Source organism: Canis lupus, chromosome 1 (genome assembly GCF_003254725.2).
Source record: "Canis lupus dingo isolate Sandy chromosome 1, ASM325472v2, whole genome shotgun sequence".
NCBI classification, from domain to species: Eukaryota; Metazoa; Chordata; class Mammalia; order Carnivora; family Canidae; genus Canis; species Canis lupus.
Genome location: NC_064243.1, coordinates 40,456,143 through 40,477,947, shown reverse-complemented (window position 1 = coordinate 40,477,947; position 21,805 = coordinate 40,456,143). Strand labels below are relative to the sequence as shown.

The window sequence follows — 21,805 nt, the reverse complement described above, 5'->3', positions numbered from 1 at the left end:
CTTTATGACTCCATTGATAATAATTATGGTAAGGTTTCATTTTTCTGTCCTAATAAACCCTTTCGATTTTTTTATGACATCTTACCTCAGGGAGGTTTGGTTTGGGGTTTTTTGTCAACATTTTAAATAGAATACATATATGCACTCTGTTTTTCTTATATATATTTGACTGAAAAATATTTATTTATTTATTTTTAAGATTTTATTTATTCATATGAGAGAGAGAGAGAGACATAGGCAGGGGGAGAAGCAGGCCCCATGCAGGCAGCCTGACGGTGGGACTCGATCCCAAGTCTCCAGTATCAGGCCCTGGGCTGAAAGTGGCGCTAAACTGCTGAGCCACCTGGGCTGCCCGACTCAAAAATATTTAATAAAGTTGGTAACTTGAATTCCAAAGAGTCAGAGATGGAAAGAAAATGTTGCCATAGGAATTTTTAATCTGTTTATGGTTTTATTGCTGAGACTAATTTTTAAGACTTTCTGTTATTACAAAAGTAATTCATTACAGAAAAAAGTCAAAAATTTTAAGTACTTATAATCTCAGAGACCATAGCCTTTTCATTCCTTTTTCTGTCCATCAACATATATATGATTTATTAAAATGAAATATATCATGTTATATTTATGTATATACATTCCCCAGCAGTAATCACATGATTTCCATAATAAAAACATAGCTATTAATTTTCCTTTGACTAATTTCCCTTCATATGAATGTCTTGCTGCAGCCTAAGCTTCCGTGTCCGTTTCTTTACCTTCCAGGCATCCTCCCATTCCATTCAGCAGGCTCTGAGTGGGCTATGAGTTGATCTCACTCCTGGAAGACTAGCTCCTAGGTAGCACATTTTTCAAGTACAGTGAGTGGCAAGCTTGTTGTGCCTCTTTCATCTGCTGCAAAGCTTGAAGGATTCATATATGTTGTTACCACCCTTCTCAGTTTCCAGCGGCAATACATACAACTTTCCTAGATTGTTATAGTAAATAATTGGTAGAGGGAGGGAGCCAGATGTGTAGGCTTAGAATACTAACTTGGGCTGCAAACAAGTTTCGGGTTTGAAGCTTTGCTTTGCTTTAATAGTATTTGTAACCATGAGTAAACCTAAATACATTTGAATAGTGTTAAATTTCGGGGATCCCTGGGTGGCTCAGCAGTTGGCCGTCTGCTTTTGGCCCAGGGCGTGATCCTGGAGACTCGGGATCGAGCCCCACATCAGGCTCCCTGCATGGAGCCTGCTTCTCCCTCTGCCTGTGTCTCTCCTCTCTCTGTCTGTCTCTCATGAAAAATAAATAAAATCTTAAAAAAAAAAAAAAGAATAGTGTTACATTTCTTATCAATTGATGAGTTATGCCAGATTTAATAAGAAACATAAGCTTTATGTAGTATAAATAAAACCCTAATTTATAAATTTACCATGCAGTTTGGTATCACTGCTTTTATTCACAAAACTATCAAATAGTTTGAGGGCTGTAGGATCACAGAGGTGGAAGGTACCTTGGAGAGCATTTCTAATCCAAATTTAACCATCACGTCTACAGCATTCCCAACAAATTATCATCCAACCTATACTTGAAAATATACTGTGATCAACTTTCCCATTTTCCAATGCAGCTTTTCCTCACTTGGACAGCGCTTATTGATAAAGCATTATGGCAGGGTTTTAGTATATGAATGGAATCTAAAACAATCCCATAAAAAAGTAGAATCATGTTATTGTGGATTAATGAAATGATTATGTGAACCTACTGTGAGATACCCAATCACCAATCAGTTTACTAAATTTGCATTATGTTGGGGTGCTTTACTATAAGGTTTCACTAAATTAATTTTCATATTCTGAACTGAAATTTGCTTTCATTTGTTGTCTTCTTTGGGAGCCACAAAAAAATTTAATCCATTACATATTCAAATACTTAGAACTACATATCATAGCTTAATCCCTTCAATGGTTTCTAAGGATAAAGTTTTCTTCCCAGTGTTTCTTGCCCTTCTATAACTAAATTCCAAACTCCTTTTAGGTGTCATTTTCTCCAGAAAGCCTTCCCTAGCCTCTCACAATCTGGGCTAAATTGTACTCTGCTTCAAAAGCCCATTGTGTAGAGCCTGTGCTGTGCTTGTGTATTAAGCAGCTTGTCTCTCCTGGACCACACAAACTGGGCCCATTTTTTAGTGTTAACAGTGTTTAATACAGTGATCCATAGTAAACACTGAATCAGTGTAAACTAATCTGAACTAACCTTACAATCTTGTTTTCCCTTGAAAAAATACTCCCCTTCCCCAAAGACAGTCATTAAAGTGTGACCTCCAAAATGAATACTTCCCCAGGTGGTGTCTTTCTCCCTCAGAGTTGATGTAAGAAATCTTACCATCCTGGTTCTTGGTAAAATATTCCTTTGTCACACTGTCTCAGCTTATTTTAACTATTCTGACATTTATTCAGTTAGACTGCTGACTAGTTCAACTTAAATCCTTTGCCTTTTCACACATGTAGTATTTTATACTACCCCTAGTGTTGAGTTAATGCAGATGATTTTGATCCTTACTATAGGTCAATCCCTGTTCTACATAAACAAATCTTATTTCTGTAGAGGAAAGAACTAACAATCTCCTTTGGATGTTGTCAGCAGAAACTGATCATCTTCAGAATTCCACAGCATGATCTACGCTCTCACCCCTTTGTTTAGGAGATAGATGTACTGAAGTGCTTGGGCCCACTCGAGTCCTCCCAATTATCAGTGACACATGAATCATCGGTGTTTGACTACAGTTCTTGAGATCTTTATAAACCGACCTAATTTATTTATTGACATTCTGCCCCATTTATCTTGTTCACAAAGCTGCTAGGGGGAAACATCTGGCTGTAGCTATCCCATCAAAAATTTTGCATAATTGAAAAATTCTTGTCCTTTGTGACACTTCCATTTCATAGTATTTGAAAACATTCTTTTATTTTATATAATTTTTAAATATATTTTTTAAAGATTTTATTTATTTATTCATGAGAGAGAGGCAGAGACACAGGGGGGAGATGAGAAGGTAGAAGTAGAATGACCTGACCATATAGCTGGTCAGGTAGAAAAAAAATGTTTTTTAATCAACTAATGTTTAGTTCCAGAGACTCATAACTAGACATTAGGGGACAAGAGCTGACAGACAAGCCTAACAAAGTCATCAGAAATGTATTACCTGTCAAAAATAAATTTTTGTGCAGGCCAAGTACCTAAGAAGCCAAAGTAATTAATACTAGACTGTAAAATAATAGCTGCAGCTCATCAAAACAGATTTTTAGCCCTTTAGAGTATGAAATGAAGTTAAATTTTAGGGACCCCTGGATGGCTCAGCAGTTGGGCTCTGCTTTTGGCTTGGGGTGTGATCCTGGGGTTCGGGGATCAGGTCCCACACCAGGCTCCCTGAGGGGAGCCTGCTTCTCCCTCTATGTCTCTGCTCTCTGTCTCTGTCTCTCATGAATAAGCGAATAAAATCTTTAAAAAAAAGTTGAATTTTAAAATTTCTTAGCAATAGATGTCCACAACCAATGATACTCCAGTTGTAACAAGCATACCTAGACCCAGATGTAGTTTCTAATAACCATTCCCCAATTAAAGGAACAAGGATTTCTTGGAGGCACAGGGAATATATAAGATAGCTTGAAACATACTGTCGGAAAGTAAGGAAGTTCTTTTATTTATTTATTTTTTTAAGTAAGCTCCAACACCCAGCATGGAGCCGAGTGCAGTGGTTCAATTCATAACTTTGAAATCAGCTGAGCTGAGATCAAGAGTCATGCTTACCTGCCTTAGCCATCCAGGTGCCCCTTCAGGGAGTTGTTTTAAAAAACAATTTTAAAAGCCCATAAGAATGGGAGGGGAGGGGTATGTCAAAGGGACATAAGCCAATTCAACTGGAAGAGTTCCCAGTGGCCAAAGCTGGAACAATTTGGTCAACAAAATAAATAAAATATTAACTAAATATCCATGAATCCACACTGATATGAATTGTTTGTTTTAAAGATTTTATTTATTTATTCATGAGAGATACAGAGAGAGAGAGGCAGAGACAGGCGGAAGGAGAAGCAGGTTCCATGCAGGGACCCTGATGCGGGACTCCCATCCCAGGACGCCAGGATGACGCCCTGGGCCGGAGGCAGACATTCAACTGCTGAGCCACCCAGGCGTCCCTGATATGAAAGCTTAAAAAATAATAGAGAAGAGACAAATCTCAGAATTCCAACTAATTTATGTAAATTCTCTGCCCAAAAAGAGGTAGAATGTAATTCTTTACCCCTTAAGTGTGGGCTGCTTATAGTCTAGAGCTTTCCCTTAAGATTCAGTTACTGGGAGGACTTAGGTTCTCAGGGCCACATTGCTCTTCAGACTTCTTCCATGTGTCCTGCCCCTATTCCTACAGTCACCAAGCATTAAATTTGGCCCCTGTATCTGATAATAAAAGCAAAATTAAACCCCAAATCCCCATTTCCATGAAGCATTGAAAAGTCGAATAGGTTGAAGCTAGGGTTTTCCCAAAGAAAGCCCTTCAAATGCAGTGGTAGGTCTTGCCAGAGACATCCAGCAGCCTTAGTAAGCATTTTCCTGCTCCTTCACCTCCACCCCCACACCAGTCTCAGCTGCTTTTCATCTTGGGGGATTGCTTCATCTTTCCTGATCATTCCTGCTCTTCTCTCCCCCTGCTTCCTTGGAGTTAAAACTCCTAGTCCCAGATAGAGCAATTCACTGAGCTCCTTGAATTATCTAGGAAATTTCCCCAGAACAGTTAGTTTATGGAGGCTTAGAAGTGAAGAGCTTAAGAAGTTCCCAGGATGGTGACAGAGGTCACAAGATGTGGGGGAGGGCAGGTATGCTTTCTCAGATATATAATCCTTCTGGAAAGGGCAAGCAGGCCTGTGAATATATTAGATTAGTCCTGCAGTTGATGAAAGCCCCAGGGCTATTATGTGACCCACCTTGGGTCATACACTGTATCTTCTACAATCTCTGTGCTTGTGCTTATAGAATTTCAACCAAGTGCTCCTGGAATGGAATCTTTTAAGAGGTTTTCACATTTGAACTTCAGGATACAATGGCCAGTAACTAATTTAACAACCTGAAAAAGAAGTCTTTTAGTTAGTCTCCTGCAGAAGAAAGATGTTTGAGGGGCTCCTGGCTGGCTCGGTTGGTGGAGGAACCTGTGACTCTTGGTCTCCAGGTGGTGAGTTCCAGCCCCATGCTGGGTGTAGGGATTACTTAAAAAATATAATCTTTAAGAAGAAAAGAAGAAGAAGAAGAAGAAGAAAAGATGTTTGAGATTACTAACTATATATTTTATAGAGGCAGATTGGGCAAAGGCACTCTTTACAAAGGGTAGGCGGTACTTTCAAACATCATAAATCCAATGATCCCATCCCAAACGCCTTTTTTTTCCTTAAGATTTATTTATTTATCCATGAGAGACACACAGAGAGAGGCAGAGCAATAGGAGGAGGGGGAAGCAGGCTCCCTACTGGGAGCTGAGGCAGGACTCGATCTCAGGACCCCGGGATCAGGCCCTGAGCCGAAGGCAGACGCTCAACCACTGAGCCACCCAGGCGTCCCCCCATCCCAAACTTCTAATTCAAGTTGGCAAGAAATAAAACCTCTCTGGCAGTCACTGTTATTCCCACTGTGGCAATAATGACTTCCCCCTCTACCGATTCGGTTGACAGGTTAAAAATCTCCAAACGCTGTTACCCTGTCCTGGCTCAAGATTCTATGAATCCGGCGGATTCAGCAAATACTTAACTACGGACTTCACTCCGGGAAAGAGTGTTCATTTCCAAGCCTCTAGAAACCTGGATCCTAGTGCCGTCGGCGGGGTTTCCGAGCAACTCACTGCCGTTTCCTTCTGAGAATCAAACTCCTTTGAGACGCGCGTCTTCTTTTCCACCCGTGCACAGAAGGAGCCCAATTAAGAGAGAGGCTGAAATGAGTGGCCTTGGAAGGGGAGAGCCTGATGGCGCGACCCCGGCGAGTCACCTGGGCCGCGCCAGGCGGGGGCGACGCGGGGCGTCCGGGGCGACCGGGGCGACCGGGGCGACGCTCGCCCACACGCCGGGGGGAGGGCGCCCGCGCAGGGCGGCGGCTGCAGGCGGCGCGCTGGCTGCCGGCGGCGGGCGGCCCGGCGGACTGAAGCCCCCAGTCCTCGGCCCCCGCGCAAGCGACGCCGGGAAATGCCCACATCCGGGAAACCTGCGGCGGAGTGCGGCGGCGGCGACACCGAGTGGAAGGCAAAATGGCGGCGGCGGCGGCGGACTGGTGCTGAGGGGAGAGCCAGGTCCCCGCGACCCCCGCGACGGGCCGCGCTGGCCCGCGGCAGCCCGCCGGCGTCTCTCCCCGCCCCGCCCCGCCCCGCCCCGCCGGGGATACCCGGGGTCCCTGGGCCGGGCTCCGGCCGCCGGCGCGCCCGCTCTCGGGCCCGTGGCCGCTGTCCAGGAGCCCCGCTCTCCCCTGCAGGTAGGTCCGGGGCCGGCGTAGCGGGTGGGGCGCCCTCTCCTCCCGAGCCCGAGTTGGCGGGGCGGTGGCCGCCGGGGCCCACGCCCAGCCCCGCTGGCGGGGGTCCAGGGGCTGCTGCGGGCGGGCCGGGGCGGCCCGGTGCGGGCCTGATTTGGCTGGTTGCATGGACCTGAGCTGAGCCCTGCCCTGGGGAAGCGAGGGTTGGCCGCGCCCGGGGCTGAAGGAAGAGCCGCAGGCGCTGCGGCCTCGGAAGGGCACGTTAGGCTGCGGGGAGCCTCCCTTGCTGGAGGCCCCGGGCGCGCTGGCCCCGCTTGCACCCCATCCCCAACGCGGACGCGTCAGTGTTCAGGGAGGAAGGAGGGAAGGAAGGTGAACCGTGGTCCTGAAAGACCATCGCAGTGGACGAGCCGCAGTTGTTTGCATCCCAGAGTCCGGGACTCAATCCTGGACTCACCTTGAAGAAAGCCTGGCAATTTCTATTTCCAGTCCACTGTAATGCCAGCCTACTGTGCATAGTTGGGAGAGGTCGGAGGGTTGGAGGCGTTTTTTTTTATGGAGTGGGAATGTGTACTTAAATAAACCGAAGAAAAGAAAAGGAAAGGAGTATTATTTGTTGTAACTTCAAAAAAGAACTTGTATGGCAAAGAATCCCTCTCGGGTGATTGGATTTAACCCGGTTCTCTGACTTCTCCAATTAAAGTTATTCTCCCAGGAAATAAAGTTTAATGTTTGTCGCCCCGTACGTTACAATGAGTTAAAATATATATAATTGTGTAGAAGTTATTCATGCATCTAGTGAGAAATAAGTAAATAAATAACAGTCTCACACACAAATAATTATGTCGCTTCACCCAGGATCATGAAGCTTGTCAGACCTTTATGGATTATTGATTGAAGATTAAAAATCTTTATCAGATTTCGTTCATGAGGAAGAAAAGGTAGGATATTATCATTGGTATGAATGTTCTCTGCTAAGATAGCTACATTTGTGATTTATGTAAGGTGATTTCTTTAATGAGTTCATGGGCAGGTAAAGTGAGCTAGTTGGTTCTCTAAAGCAGTGGAGGAATTTGACTGATTTAACAGTAAAAGAAGTAGCATTGTGTTCCTCTGATCAGCTGCTGCTGCAAGAAACTAGATCACGGCACATCCTGGCGAAGGCGCATTCTTTCTATGCCTGAGTATCTATTGAATAGATACTTGCCACTCTTCAAATTAAAAAAAATACTTATACATGTTTTTGTTTTGTTTTGTTTTGGTATGAAAAAATGTAGCAGTCTTTCGGGGGTGGGGAATGATCCCTGTCTTCTTCTATAGGTTGATTCTTTGTTTTCAATGCTAATCCTTGTTATTCTGTATGAATATACCCTTGGAATAGATCCAAGTCAATTTTCATTATAGATGCTGTATTTAGATTAGTGGATTTTTGTAGACTACAAAGTTATTTAGTCATTGAACAACATTTTTATCAAGTATAAATGGCAATCCTTTTTCAGCATAAGATAAAATATAGTAGTGTTTTTCACTTTCAATCAGCTTTGTAGAAAGCAAATTGAAGAAAATGTCAAAATTGCTGTCCAAACAACAGAGACTATATGTTGCTAAGAAAGAAACAATACATATTACTACTGTTGCTATTCTCATAACTGACTCAAAGCATGGAGAAAGGCCATCTTTTTTATAAACCTAATTCAACCCAAGGTAGCACTTTGAAATCTTATTATGTAATGGCACCTGGTTTTTCCCTAAGTTGGACAAGATATCTACAATAACTGTTTGGGTTTGCTGACATTTGCATATTTGATGAAGGTCTGAAGTTTCAAAGAATCGGAGGTTTTGTCTGTTCAGTCTAACTAATTTAAATGCTCCTTAAAAGAATGAGTGAGTCATGATCCTTGACCTTAAGTAACTTAAGACGCAGGTTCTGATGAGAAGAGCACTGGGCCAGTTCAGGATGTGTGGATTCTGTTTCTAGTGTGACCTCCAGCTGGCTGCATGAACTTAGGCTAGTTTATCTCTCTGGATTAATTTCCTCTTCTGGAGTGTATATGGAGGGGAGGGAGGAGATACATGTTTAAAATACCCTGTTCTCAATGAATCTGTGATCTAGTAGGAGAAAGGAGACAACTTTATTTATTTATTTTTGACAACTTTAAGACTAGGGCAAAAACAGGTTTTGTTTGACCACACAAAGTGCATTTATAGTTCAGAGAAAGATAACAAACATGAGTGAATCTGAATCTTCATGCAGATGGCACATGAGTGGCACCTCAAAGGTTGGGTATGATTTCTACAAGAAGAAATATGGCAAGGGCTCTCCCAAGAAGAATAAACAGGATGAGTAAGGACATGAAGGTAGAAAAGCACAAGGTACGAAAACCGAGAGCAAGTAATTTGGCTTAAAATATAAGGTACATTGGGGAAAGTCTGGGTAAGATAGTGGAAAGAGATAAGAAGATAACTGACATTTATTGAGTTGAGCATTTATTCTAAACATTTGACATGCACAGTTGATCCTTGAACAACATATTTGAAGTGTGTGGGTCTACTTATACATGGATTTTTTCATTGAATATATTGGAAAAAGTTTTGGAGATTTGTTGCAATTTGAAAAAAACTCACAGATGAACAGTATAACCTAGAAATACTGGGAAAAAAAAAACTAAGAAAAGTATAGGCTTTGTTGTAAGCATACGGAGTATATAATACCTATACAAAATATATGTTAACAGTATTTATGTTATCAGTGAGGCTTCTAGTCAACAGTAGACTATTAATGGTTAAGTTTTGGGGGAGTCAAAAGTTATATTCAGATTTTTAACTGCACAGAGGGTCAGCACTCCTAACCCCTGTGTTATTTAAGGGTTAACTGTATTAAACTGTATTTTGAGCAGGACCATTATTGCCTACATTTGAAGATGGAGAAACTGAGGCACAACTTGCCAAGATTACACAGCCAGTTAGTGGTAGAACTGGGATACCCTGCAGTTTGACTCCAGAGCTCTTTAACCACTAATTTAAAGGAATCATTGAGGGTTCTGGAGGACGAAAGTGACATGATCACAACTATTTATTAGGAAGATTAATCTGGCATCAGTGTAACATGAGTTAGCGGTCAGCTATTTTGCTTTGAACAGTTCTTTTAAAAACTCTACTAATTTGAATATTCACATTTGCAATTAGCAAAGATTACTAAGATTTGTTAATCAGTGTCGACCATACTTTATTGATTGGAGGAATTGTAAATTAGTACACCTTTCTGGAAGGCAATCTGACCATAAGTGTCAGAATTTTATTTTATTTTTTATTTTTTTTCCTTTTTCAAAAATTGTGTTTTATTTTAAACTCCAGGATAGTTAACATACACTATTATATTTTGGGTATATAATGTAGTGATTCAACAATTCCATACATCATCCAGTCCTCATCACAACATGTATACTCCTTAATTCCCATCACCTATTTTACCAATTTCCCCACCTCCCCTCTGGTAACCACCAGTTCTCTATAATTAGGGTCTTTTTCTTGGTTTGCCTCTCTCAGTCTCCTTTTTTTTACCTTTGCTCATTTGTTTTGTTCTTAAATTCCACATGTGAGTGAAATCATATGGTATTTGTCTTTCTCTGACTTATTTCACTTAGCCTTATTTAGCTCCATCCATGTCCTTGCAGTTGTCAAGATTTCATTCCTTTTTATGGCTGAATAATATTCCAATGTGTTTGTGTGCACTGCATATTCTTTATTCATGCATATTCTTTATTCACTGCATATCATTTATTTTTATTGATGGATGCTTGGGCTGCTTCCAGTTGGCTATTATAAATAATGCTGCTATAAACATAGGGGTTCATAGATCTTCTTGAATTAGTGTTTTTGTATTTTGGGGGTAAATGTGCAGTAGTGCAATTACTGGATCCAAGGGTAGTTCTATTTTTAACTTTTTGAGGAATTTCTTTTTTTTCTTTTTAAGATTTTATTTTTATTTATTCATGAGAGACACAGAGAGAAGGAGAGGCAGAGACACAGGCAGAGGGAGAAGCAGGCTCTATGCAGGGAGCCCGATGTGGGACTGGATCCCAGGTCTCCAGGATCATGCCCCAGGCTAAAGGCAGGCACTAAACTGCTGAGCCACCCAGGGATCCTGAGGAATTTCCATACCGTTAGCCACAGTGGCTGTGCCAGTTTGCTTTCCCATCAGCAGTGCAAGAGGGTTCCTGTTTTTCTGCATCCTTGCCAACATTTGTTGTTTCTTGTGTATTTTATTTTAACTATTCAAATGTCAGGATTTTAAATACAGGCATACCTTGGAGATATTGCGGGTTTAGTTCCAAACCACTACAGTAGAACAAATATTAGAATAAAGTGAGTCAAATGAATTTTTTGGTTTCCCAGTGCATATAAAAGATATGTTTACACTATACTATAGACTATTGATAGTGTAATACCATTATGTCTAAAAAGACTATATACCTTAATTAAAAAATACGTTATTGCTGAAAAATGCTAACCCTCATCTGAGCTTTCAGCAAGGGATAATCTTTTTGCTGGTGGAAGGTCTTGCCTCCATGTTGATGGCTGCTGACTGATTAGGGTGGCAGGGGCAGTTTCTTAAAATAAGAGCAGTGAGGTCTGCTGTATCAATTGACTCTTCCTTTCATGAATGATTTCTCTGTAGCATGCGAAGTACTTTGGTAGCATTTTACCTACAGTAGAACTTTGAATATTGGACCCAATCCTCTCAAAGCTTGCCACTGTTTTCTCATCTAAATTAAGAAACTCGGGATCCCTGGGTGGTGCAGCGGTTTGGTGCCTGCCTTTGGCCCAGGGCGCGATCCTGGAGACCCAGGATCGAATCCCATATCAGGCTCCTGGTGCATGGAGCCTGCTTCTCCCTCTGCCTGTGTCTCTGCCTCTCTCTCTCTCTGTGACTATCATAATTAAATAAAAATTAAAAAAAATATTAAAAAAAAATAAAATAAAATAAATTAAGAAACTCAGTTTATGTAATGTTCTAAATCCTTTGCATTTCAGCAGTCTTTGCAACATGTTCACCAGCAGTAGATTCCATCTTAAGATATTTACGTTGTTTATCCATAAGAAGCAACTCCTCATCTATTAAAGTTTTTTCATGAGGTTGCCACTACATCTGTATTACTTCCTCCACTGAAAATCATCCATGAGGGTTAGAATCAGCTCCTTCCATACTCCTATTAATGTTGCTATTTTGACCTCTTCCTATGAATTATGAATATTCTTAATGGCATCTAGAATGGTGAATTAGGGGCAGCCCGGGTGGCTCAGCGGTTTAGCGCCGCCTTCGGCCCAGGGTCTGCTCCTGGAAACCCGGGATCTAGTCCCACGTTGGTCTCCCTGCATGGAGCCTGCTTCTCCCTCTGCCTGTATCTCTGACTTTCTCTCTCTGTGACTCTCATAAATGGATAAATAAAATCTTAAAAAAAAAAAAAAAAAAGAATGGTGAATTATTTCCAGAAGGTTTTCAATTTACTTTGCCGGGATCTATCAGAGGAATCACTATCTATGGCAGCTATAGCCTTACACAGTGTATTTCTTAAGTAATGAGACTTGAAAGTCAAAATGACTCCTTGATCTATGGACTACAGAATGGATGTTGTGTTAGCAGGCGTGAAAACAACATTAATCTCATTGTGTATCTCCATCAGAGTTCTTGGGTGACCAGGTACATTGTCAATGAACAGTATTTTGAACGAAATCTTTTTTTCTAAGCAGTAGGTCTCAACAATGAAAATATTCAATAAACCATGTTGTAAGCAGATGTTCTGTCATCCAGGCTTTGTTGTTACATTTCTAGACCAGAGCAGAGTATATTTAGCATAATTGTTAAAGATCCTAAGATTTTGGGAACGGTAAATTGGCTTCACTTTAAAGACACCACCTGCAGTAGCCTTGACCAAGAGAGTCAGGCTGTCATTTGAAGCTTTGGAGTCAGGCATTGACTTCTCTCTAGCAATGAAAGGTCTAAATGGCATATTTTTCAAATAAAAGTCTGTTTCATCTACAATGGAAATCTGTTGTTTAGTGTAACCACTTTTATTATCTTAGCTAGGTTTTCTGGATAACTTGGGGCACCTTCTACATCAGTACTTAGTTGTTTCACCTTGTACTTTTATGTTATGGAGATGGCTTTTTTCTTTGAATCTCAAGAACCTACCTCTGCTACCTTCAGACTTTTCTTCTGCACCTTCCTTACCTTTCAACCTTCACAGAATTGAAGAGTTAGGGCCTTGCTCTGGATTAGGCTTTGGCTTAAAGTAATGTCATGTCTGGTTTGATCTGTTTAACAAACCACCGAAACTTTCTCTATATCAGCAATAAGGGTATTTTGCTTTCTTATCCATGCATTCACTGGAGTAGCACTTTTATTTTATTTATTATTATTTTTAAGTACTCTCTACACCTAACCTGGTGCTCAGACAACCCTGAGATCAGAAGTCACGTGTTCTACCAACTGTGCCAGCCAGGTGCCTCTTAAGTAGCACTTTTCATTTCCTTTAAGAACTTTTCCGGGGTGCCTGTGTGTCTTAGTCAGTTGAGTGTCCAACTCTTGATTTTGGCTCAGGTCATGATCTCACGGGTCCTGGGATCAAGCCCTGCCTCAGGCTCCTTGTCAGTGGCGAGAGTCTGCTTGAAAGATTATCTTCCTCTGCCCCTACCCATTGCTCGTACTTTCATTCTCTTTCTCTAAAATAGATAAATCAAAAAAAATAAAAATAAAAATAAATACGTAAATCTTCGGATCCCTGGGTGGCTCAGTGGTTTAGCGCCTGCCTTCAGCCTGGGGCGTGACCCTGGAGTCCCAGGATCGAGTCCTACGTCAGGCTCCTTGCATGGAGCCTGCTTCTCCCTCTGCCTGTGTCTCTGCTTCTCTGTGTGTGTGTCTCTCTCATGAGTAAATAAATAAATAATCTTAAAAAAATAAAAATAAAAACATATATAAATCTTAAAAAGGGGGGGGGGGGCACTTTTCTTTTGCTTTTACAACTTAGCTGAATGGCACAAGAGGCCTAGCTTTTGGCCTGTCAGCTTTTGACATGCCTTCCTCACTAAGTTTAATTGGCAAGAAATCTGCAACTCTTCCTTTCACTTGAACATTTTTTTTATTTTTTATTTTTATTTTTTTAAAAGATTTATTTATTTATTCATTCAGAGAGAGCGAGAGAGAGGCAGAGACACAGGCAGAGGGAGAAGCAGGCTCCATGCAGGAAGCCCGATGTGGGACTCCATCCCGGGTCTCCAGGATCACACCCCGGGCTGCAGGCGGCACTAAACCGCTGCACCATCAGGGCTACCCAACATTTTTTTAAAATAAATTTTTATTTATTTATTCATGAGAGACACACAGAGAGAAACAGAGACACAGACAGAGGGAGAAGTAGGCTCCATGCAGGGAGCCCGATGTGGGACTTGATCCTGGGTCTCCAGGATCAGGCCCTGGGCTGAAGGCAGCACTAAACCTCTGAGCCACCAGGGCTGTCCCTCACTTGAACATTTAGAGGCCATTATAGGGTTATTAATTGGTCTAATTTCAATATTGTTGTGTCTCAGGGAAAAGGGATGCCAGAGGAGATGGAGGAATGGCTGGTCAGTGGAGCAGTCAGAACACAGCAACATTTACCAAGTCTGCTGTCTTGTATGGGTGCAGTTCGTGGTGCACCAAATCAATAACAGTAATAACATCAGAGATCACTGATCACAGATCACCATAACAAGTATAATAATAATGAAAAGCTTTGAAATACTTTAAGAATTACCAAAATATGGCACAGAGACACAAAGTGAGCAAATGTTGGAAAAGTGTCGATAGACTTGTTCAAGGCAAGGTTGCCATAGACCTTCAGTTTGTTCAAAACAAAACACAATATCTGAAGCATAATAAAAGGAAGCCAAATAAAACTAGTCATATGCATTCTCTTTGACTCAGTATTCCAGTTCTAGGAATTTATTTTTATTTTATTTTTATTATTATTATTTTAAAATAGTTTCTATGCCCACTGTGGAGCCCAACGTGGGGCTTGAACTCAAACTCTGACATCAAGACCTGAGCTGAGATCAAGAGTTGGACACTTAACCGACTAAGCCACCCAGTGCCCCTCTGGGAGAAAGAGGCAGAGACATAGGCAGAGGGAGAAGCAGGCTTCCTGCTGGAAGCCCGATGTGGGACTTGATCCTGGGACTCTAGAATCACAGCCTGAGTCAAAGGCAGATGCTCAACTGCTGAGCCACCCAGGCGTCCCTCTGGGAATTTATCTTTTTTAAAAAATTTTTTAAAGATTTTATTTATTTATTCATGAAAGACACACACACAGAGAGAGGCAGAGACACAGGCAGAGGGAGAAGCAGGCTCCATGCAAGGAGCCCGACGTGGGACTGGATCCCAGGACTCCAGGATCATACCCTGGGCCAAAGGCAGGCGCTAAACCACTGAGCCACCCAGGGATTCCCCCTCTGGGAATTTATCTTAAGGGAATTGCTCAACAATGTGTGCTTAACAATTTTATTGTCACATTTTTTTGATATTTATAAGGAGTATATTATATATGTGTAAGCTATGATCATAATAAAAAGAACAGTCAGGAACTCACCATCCATCCTCAGAACTAGAATATTATCTATACAACTACAGTTACCAGTGTTTGAAACATTATAATAGCAAAAATTGTAAACAACCGAAATGCCCATGAGTAGGGGATAAATTATGGTACATATATCATGTAATTCAATATATAGTTATTAAAAAAGATAAAGTTGAAAAAAAATAAAAATAAAATAAAAAAAAGATAAAGTTGAATGGTCTTATTTCTTTCAGGGAAAGAAAAAGAAACATAGTTTTTTATAGTTACTTTTTTTCTTTTTTCTTTTTTTAAGATTTATTTATTTGAGGGAGTGAGAGAGAGAGAGAGCACAGCATGGGGAGGGGCAGAAGGAGAGGGAGAAGCAGATTCCCAGCTGAGCAGGGAGCTCAATGCAGGGCTCAATCTCAGGACCCAAGCCAAAGGCAGACACTTAACCAACTGAGCCACCCAGGTGCCCCCATAGTAGAATCTTTTTGAAGACACTTTGACCACTAATCAAGGGTCTAGATTCAACTATATGTGGAACTGCCAATGAGAATAACACAGTTGGAGGAACGCCTGGGTGGCTCAGCGGTTGGGTATCTGCCTTCGGCTCAGGGCATGAACCTGGGGTCTGGGATGGAGTCCCATATCAGCCTCCTTGCAGGGAGCCTGCTTCTCCCTCTGCCTGTGACTCTGCCTCTCTCTCTGTCTCTCATGAATAAATAAATAAAATCTTAAAAAAAAAAAAAAGAAAGAAAGAATGGAAAAGAATATAGTTTGAGGCTCCTGGGTAGCTCAGTTGATTAAGTGTACAACTCTTTTTTTTTTTTAAGATTTTTTAAAATTTATTTATTCATGAGAGACACAGAGAGAGAAAGGCAGAGACACAGGCAGGGGGAGAAGCAGGCTCCATGCAGGGAGCCCAACGTGGGACTTGATCCTGGATCCCCAGGATCACACCCTGGGCTGAAGGCGGCGCTAAACCGCTCAGCCACCTGGGCTGCCCTAAGTGTCCAACTCTTGATCTCAGCTCAGGTGTTTGATTACAGGGTCATGAGTTCAAGCCCTGCATTGGGCATCATGCTGGCATGGAGTCTACCTTTTTTTTTTTTTTTTTTTTTTTTGAACCTACCCAGGTGGTTCAGTGGTTTAGTGCTACCATCGGCCCAGGGTGTGATCCTGGAGACCTGGGGTCGAGTCCTGCGTCAGGCTCCCTGCATGAGCCTGCTTCTCCCTCTGCCTGTGTCTCTGCTGCCTCTCTGTTTCTCTCTGTGTCTCTCATGAATAAATAAATAAAATCTTTTAAAAAATAAATAAAAATAAATTTAAAAATCTTTAAAAATAAATAAATATTGACTTTAGGATATACTCAATTTCAGAAATACTAGAATATGGAAAAGTATGTATCTTAGAATCAAAACACTGTGGTTATTTTTCATATTTTTTATTTTTTTAAAGATTTTGTTTATTTATTTATGACAGACACAGAGAGAGAGGCAGAGACACAGGCAGAGGGAGAAGCAGGCTCCATGCAGGGAGCCCGACATGGGATTTGATCCCTGGTCTCCAGGATCATATCCCGGGCTGAGGGTGGCACCAAACCGCTGAGCCATCCAGGCTACCCTGTGCTTATTGTTTAAAGATGTTCATAGTACTACATTATTCTTTTGCTGCTATATTGGGCTCTAAGCAACAGTAGCTAGATTCACAGGCCTGGTGGTCCATATGTCCAGTAATCTCCCCTTCAGGTACAAATATGGTTCCTCTTGGTCCAGAGACCTGTTCAGTTATTTTTGCTCTCACTCTTTGTCCTCCTCTCCATCCCCCTCTCATTCACTCACCACAGTACACAGTGGTATAACAAGAATGGCAGGGTTGTGAAAAGCACTACTGTTAGAAAAGGAGAAGAATAGGAAATAGCAGCAATTGCTGATCTGTAATAGTTTTGAAATCTCCATAGGCAGGTCTGTGAAAACAACCAGCCTTGGAGGGAGGGGATTTTCCCCTTCCCTCATTCATTATTTTCTGTGACCCTTGGCCTTTGTTCCCTCTAAGAATCTCCTTAGAGTTCTTTTTCTATTATCATCCTTGGCCACAAATGGAAGTGTGAATTTTGGGGGAATAGTCTCTCTTTGGAAGGTGCAAATCTTTCTCATCTAGATTATGGTTCATGGAAGTTGGGAACCCAAAGGATTTAAATTGTGAATAGTCCAAGGCTTTTTTATTCTGAGCTTGAGTGGTATAAAAAAAAAAAAAATTTAACATAATTATTTTCTCAAAGTTAGCAAGCCTCTGATGTATTTAGTTCCAGTCAATTCCATGTGTCGATAACCATATTCACAGGTGTTAGTAAACTCATCCAGAGATTCAGGAGCTCCCAATTCTCTACTCAGTTATTTGAGGGGCAGCTATCCCTTTAGTGTCAGTTTTACCGCTGAGGTGCCTTAGCTGAGAAATGCCAGTGGGCATCTGTGCTCAGCCTTTTAATGCCATCTCTTCCTATTTGGAGTCTTGAAGCAAGCTGCATTCCAACCCTGCAAGACTTTAAATTTCTGGATTCTGTCCATTCCTTTTCTTTCTGCTTGGAAATCAGCTGCTTTCCTGACCTTACCCCTTATTTAAAATAGTTTGCCAAATACCCAATAGCAGCTAACATATACTTCTAAGATTCTCTTTAAACTCTCTTTATAGAACTACAAATTCAGTAGACTCTTTTATCACCTTGTAAGTTACAACAGGCAGCACTTTATCAAATATTTTGCCACTGGAAAACATGATTCTTCATTTTTTCCAGCTCCCGGGATCACTTTCCTTGAAGCCCTTTGCCCAACTACTAAGTCAATACTATATTAGGGTCACTTCTAGGGACCAATTTCTGTATTAGGATGAAAGACTAAATAGCAAATAGACAATGGCCAGATCATATATGAAAATAGAACTGTGACCCAAAGCCTCAGTGGCAGTAGGCCCAAATGGCCAGGTCTTGGTCAGTAACTGCCAACTTCTGACTCAGGACCAACCAGGGAAAGACAAATATACCCTCCAGCCAATCACACAGGATGCCTCCAGGTTCCTTGTGGCAGAGCATACCTGATGTCTTCCCTTTTATTCAATTTAAAGCTTTTCTATTCGCCTGCCTGCCTTTGAATCTCTGCCAAAGAGATGGTGGCTGGCTCACTCTCTTGATATGACAAGTTCTTAATAAATAGACTCTGCTTATTTGGGGTGGTATTTGTTTGTTTGTTTATTTTTTAAAAAATTTAAAGTAGACTCCACACCTAGCATGGAGCCCAGTGCAGGGGCTCAAATTCATGACCCTGAGTTCAAGAGTCAGATGCTTAACTGATGGAGCCACCCAAGTGCTCCTTGCAGGATCTTTATTTCCACAATAATATTAGACTGTTTTGTGGTAATACTACAGAATATCAATGGTATAACACAACAGAGATTCCTGTCTTCCTTTGCCATTGGGGTTCAATAGTAAGCCATTCAATGACTTAGGAACCCATATTCCCTCCATGCTGTGAAGCTACTATCTCAAAATGTGACCAATATTGTCATGGTAGCAGAAAGAGAGATGGAGAAGCACTGACTTTTAACTGCCTCAACCCAGAATTGATACATTACATCAACTTATAGGGCTTTGACCAGAACAAATTTGAGAAGTAGAGGGCAGTATATAAACACAGTCTTTGGGACAGGATTTATCAAGAGCAATTGGATAAAGATATGCCACATTTCCTCCATTTCATCATTACTGAAATCAGATAATATGGATTATCTTTTGAAACCTTAAATGCAGTGTTTTGGAGCGCTCGGGTGGCACAGTTGGATGAGTGTCTGACTGTTGGTTTCATCTCAAGTCATGATCTCAGGGTCATAAGATCAAGCCCCTCCCTTACTTGCTCAGCATGGAGTCTACTTGAGATTCTCTCTCCCTTTCCCTCTGTCCCTCTTGTTTTGTTTGTGCTCTCTCTCCCTCTCTAAAATAAATAAAATCTTAAAAAAACAATAGATATAATGTTATTTCCCCTGAGAAGCTAATGTTGAAATGAGGTTGCATGGAATTAATGGTTCCTTTAAATTAACGAAATCCTGTGTGTTCTTTGTGTGTTTTGTATTTGAATAATAATAATTTGCTGCAGAACCATTTCAGGATCCAGAGCATTGTAGTCATTTCCTTTTCTTTTTTTTAGTTGTTAACTTTCTGTTTTGGAAATTTTCAAGCACACCCAAAGGGGGATAGTATGATGAACTTTCATGTGCCCACCACCCAGCTACAATAGTCATCAACTTCTATTTCTCATCTCTATCTTTTAAATTTTTTTTTTAATTTATTTATGATAATCACAGAGAGAGAGAGAGAGGCAGAGACACAGGCAGAGGGAGAAGCAGGCCCCATGCACCGGGAGCCCGACGTGGGATTCGATCCCAGGTCTCCAGGATCGCGCCCTGAGCCAAAGGCAGGCGCCAAACCGCTGCGCCACCCAGGGATCCCTCTCATCTCTATCTTTATCCACTTCACCACCAATCCAAATTATAAATAAAATTCCAGATATCCTATTTTATTCCTAAGTGTTTCAACACGTAGATCAAAGAGATAAGCATAGACTAACTTTTCATTTATTTTAACTTAAAACATATTATCACACATATACCAGAACTCAGTCATTTCTGGACCATTGTACACCCAGATGTTAGCAGCATTAGAAATTACATTATTCAAGTACAGAGTTATAGAATATAGCATAGAATGACTGGCCCAGCATTTTCTAAAATGTATTCCATAGAAATGAATCTCATGAAATGCTCTGAGGGAAAAAAGAAAAAAAGTTCTTTGGTCAGATAAGTTTGGGCAAAACAGCATTCTCTTCTTATAAATTCACATATTATGTAAAAGAATGATGTTACATTTTGTGATCCCATTTTGATTAGTAGTAATGTTAGAATATACCATATTTAAAAATTATTTTAATTAAAATAGAGTTGATATACAGTGTTCCATTAGTTTCAGATACACTACTCTGATAACTCTGTTATGCATTGCTTACTATAATGTAGCTACTATCTGTCTCCATATAATACCATTGCAATACCACTGATATTGCATGATATTGCATATCTGTTGCTTTCATCTCAATGGCTTACACATTCTGTTGGCTTCCACACTCCCTAACTGGAGGGCTATACCTCCCACTCTTCACTCATTTTGCCCGTTCCCTGTCCCCACCCCTCTGACAACCATCAGTTCCTTCTCTGTGTTTATAGGTTTGTTTTGGGGCTTTGTTTATTCACTTATTTTTTAGATTCCACATATAAGTGAAATCATATGGTATTTGTCTTTGTCTTTGACTTATTTCATTTAGTGTAATACCCTCCAGATCTATCCATGTTGTCACAAATGACAAGATCTCATTCTTTTTTTATGGCTGAGTAATATTATATTGTGAGTGTGTATATGCAACAGAGAATGGATTTCTCTTTACATAACTATGTAATATTTAAGTTTTTCAATAAGGATGTCCCTTTGTATAATTAGAAAAAAACTAAGATATAGTCTTTTTAAGATTTTATTTTATTTTTAAAGAATTTATTTATTCATAAGAGACACACAGAAAGAAGCAGAGACACAGGCAGAGGGAGAAGCCAACTCCTCAAGGGGAACCTGACTGTGGGACTTGATCCCAGGACCCTGGGATCATGCCCTGAGCCAAAGGCAGACACTCAACTGCTGAGCCACCCAAGGTGTCCCAAGATTATAGTTTTTTAAGAGTGAAAAAAAGGGATAGGTCACTGTGCATTTATTAGTTCAGCAGATATTTTTGCACTGCTTACTGTTTACCAGGTTCTATGTTCAGAATGAAAGAAAATGCTATATATTGACAGAGAAAAATTAATTATGCTTATTTTGGTTTTTTTTCCTCTCTATCAAGGAGAATGATTTTGAAAATGATAAAATAGTAAAGTGATACTAAACTTGGAGCTGAAACCCAAAATAAATGAGTTTTTTTTTTTTAAAGATTTTATTTATTTATTCATGAGAGACAGAAAGAGAGAGGCAGAAACACAGGCAGAGGGAGAAGCAGGCTCCCTACAGGGAGCCCAATGTGGGATTCGATCCTCAGACCTCAAGATCATGATCTGAGCCAAAGGCAGATGCTCAACCACTCAGCCGCTCAGGTGCCCCCAAAATAAATGAGGTATTAAAGGAATGCTTAGGTGTTGTGAATGAAATGTAACTCAGATATTGAGAGAATTGATACATGGCATTGCACAACCACTATTGTTAATCCTTGATTGTGGAGAAATGATAGATTGCAGAACTGGACATGGAAAGCATCTTCACTTTCAGAACGAGCAAGAAGGGGAATTCTGTAAATTTTAGACTGATGAGCTAAGTGTTAAACCTAGAAAAATTCCATTAGTAAAGGTATTAATATTTTGGGAAGGTGTAGGGAAAACATTAGGGACCTGCTTTCTTCATAAAAGTGTAAGAATTAAGAAATTTCATTTATGAAGTAATTATCAGTAGATTGGGTCATGTTGTAGACAGAATATGTGTAATTTTTGGCAACATAATGACAGAGTTGATCATTTTTGTTTTTAAAAAATGGAGAAATCTGGGCTGCTTGTCAAGTAGAATTGGATTGATCATAACTAAGATCTTAACTAAGAAGTGTACCACAAAAATACTGATTATTGAGGCAAAGTCATCAGAAAACCATGCC

General features: G+C 40.7%; 1 protein-coding gene across 8 annotated transcripts in view; it reads left to right on the top strand.

Annotated features, from left to right (window-relative positions):
* The first annotated feature begins 6,218 nt into the window (after positions 1 to 6,218).
* The window catches only part of LATS1 (large tumor suppressor kinase 1), a 47,637-nt gene continuing 32,050 nt past the window's right edge, over positions 6,219 to 21,805 (top strand). For 4 of the 8 annotated variants that reach the window (XM_025422531.3, XM_049115200.1, XM_049115183.1 and 1 more), the window contains exons 1-2: positions 6,220 to 6,483; positions 7,339 to 7,421. The gene's annotated coding sequence lies outside the window, so the exon portion shown is untranslated. Of the gene's footprint in view, positions 6,484 to 7,338; positions 7,422 to 21,805 lie in introns of all 8 variants that reach the window. The other 4 variants (XR_007413418.1, XR_007413441.1, XM_049115250.1 and 1 more) reach the window with 2 other exon arrangements.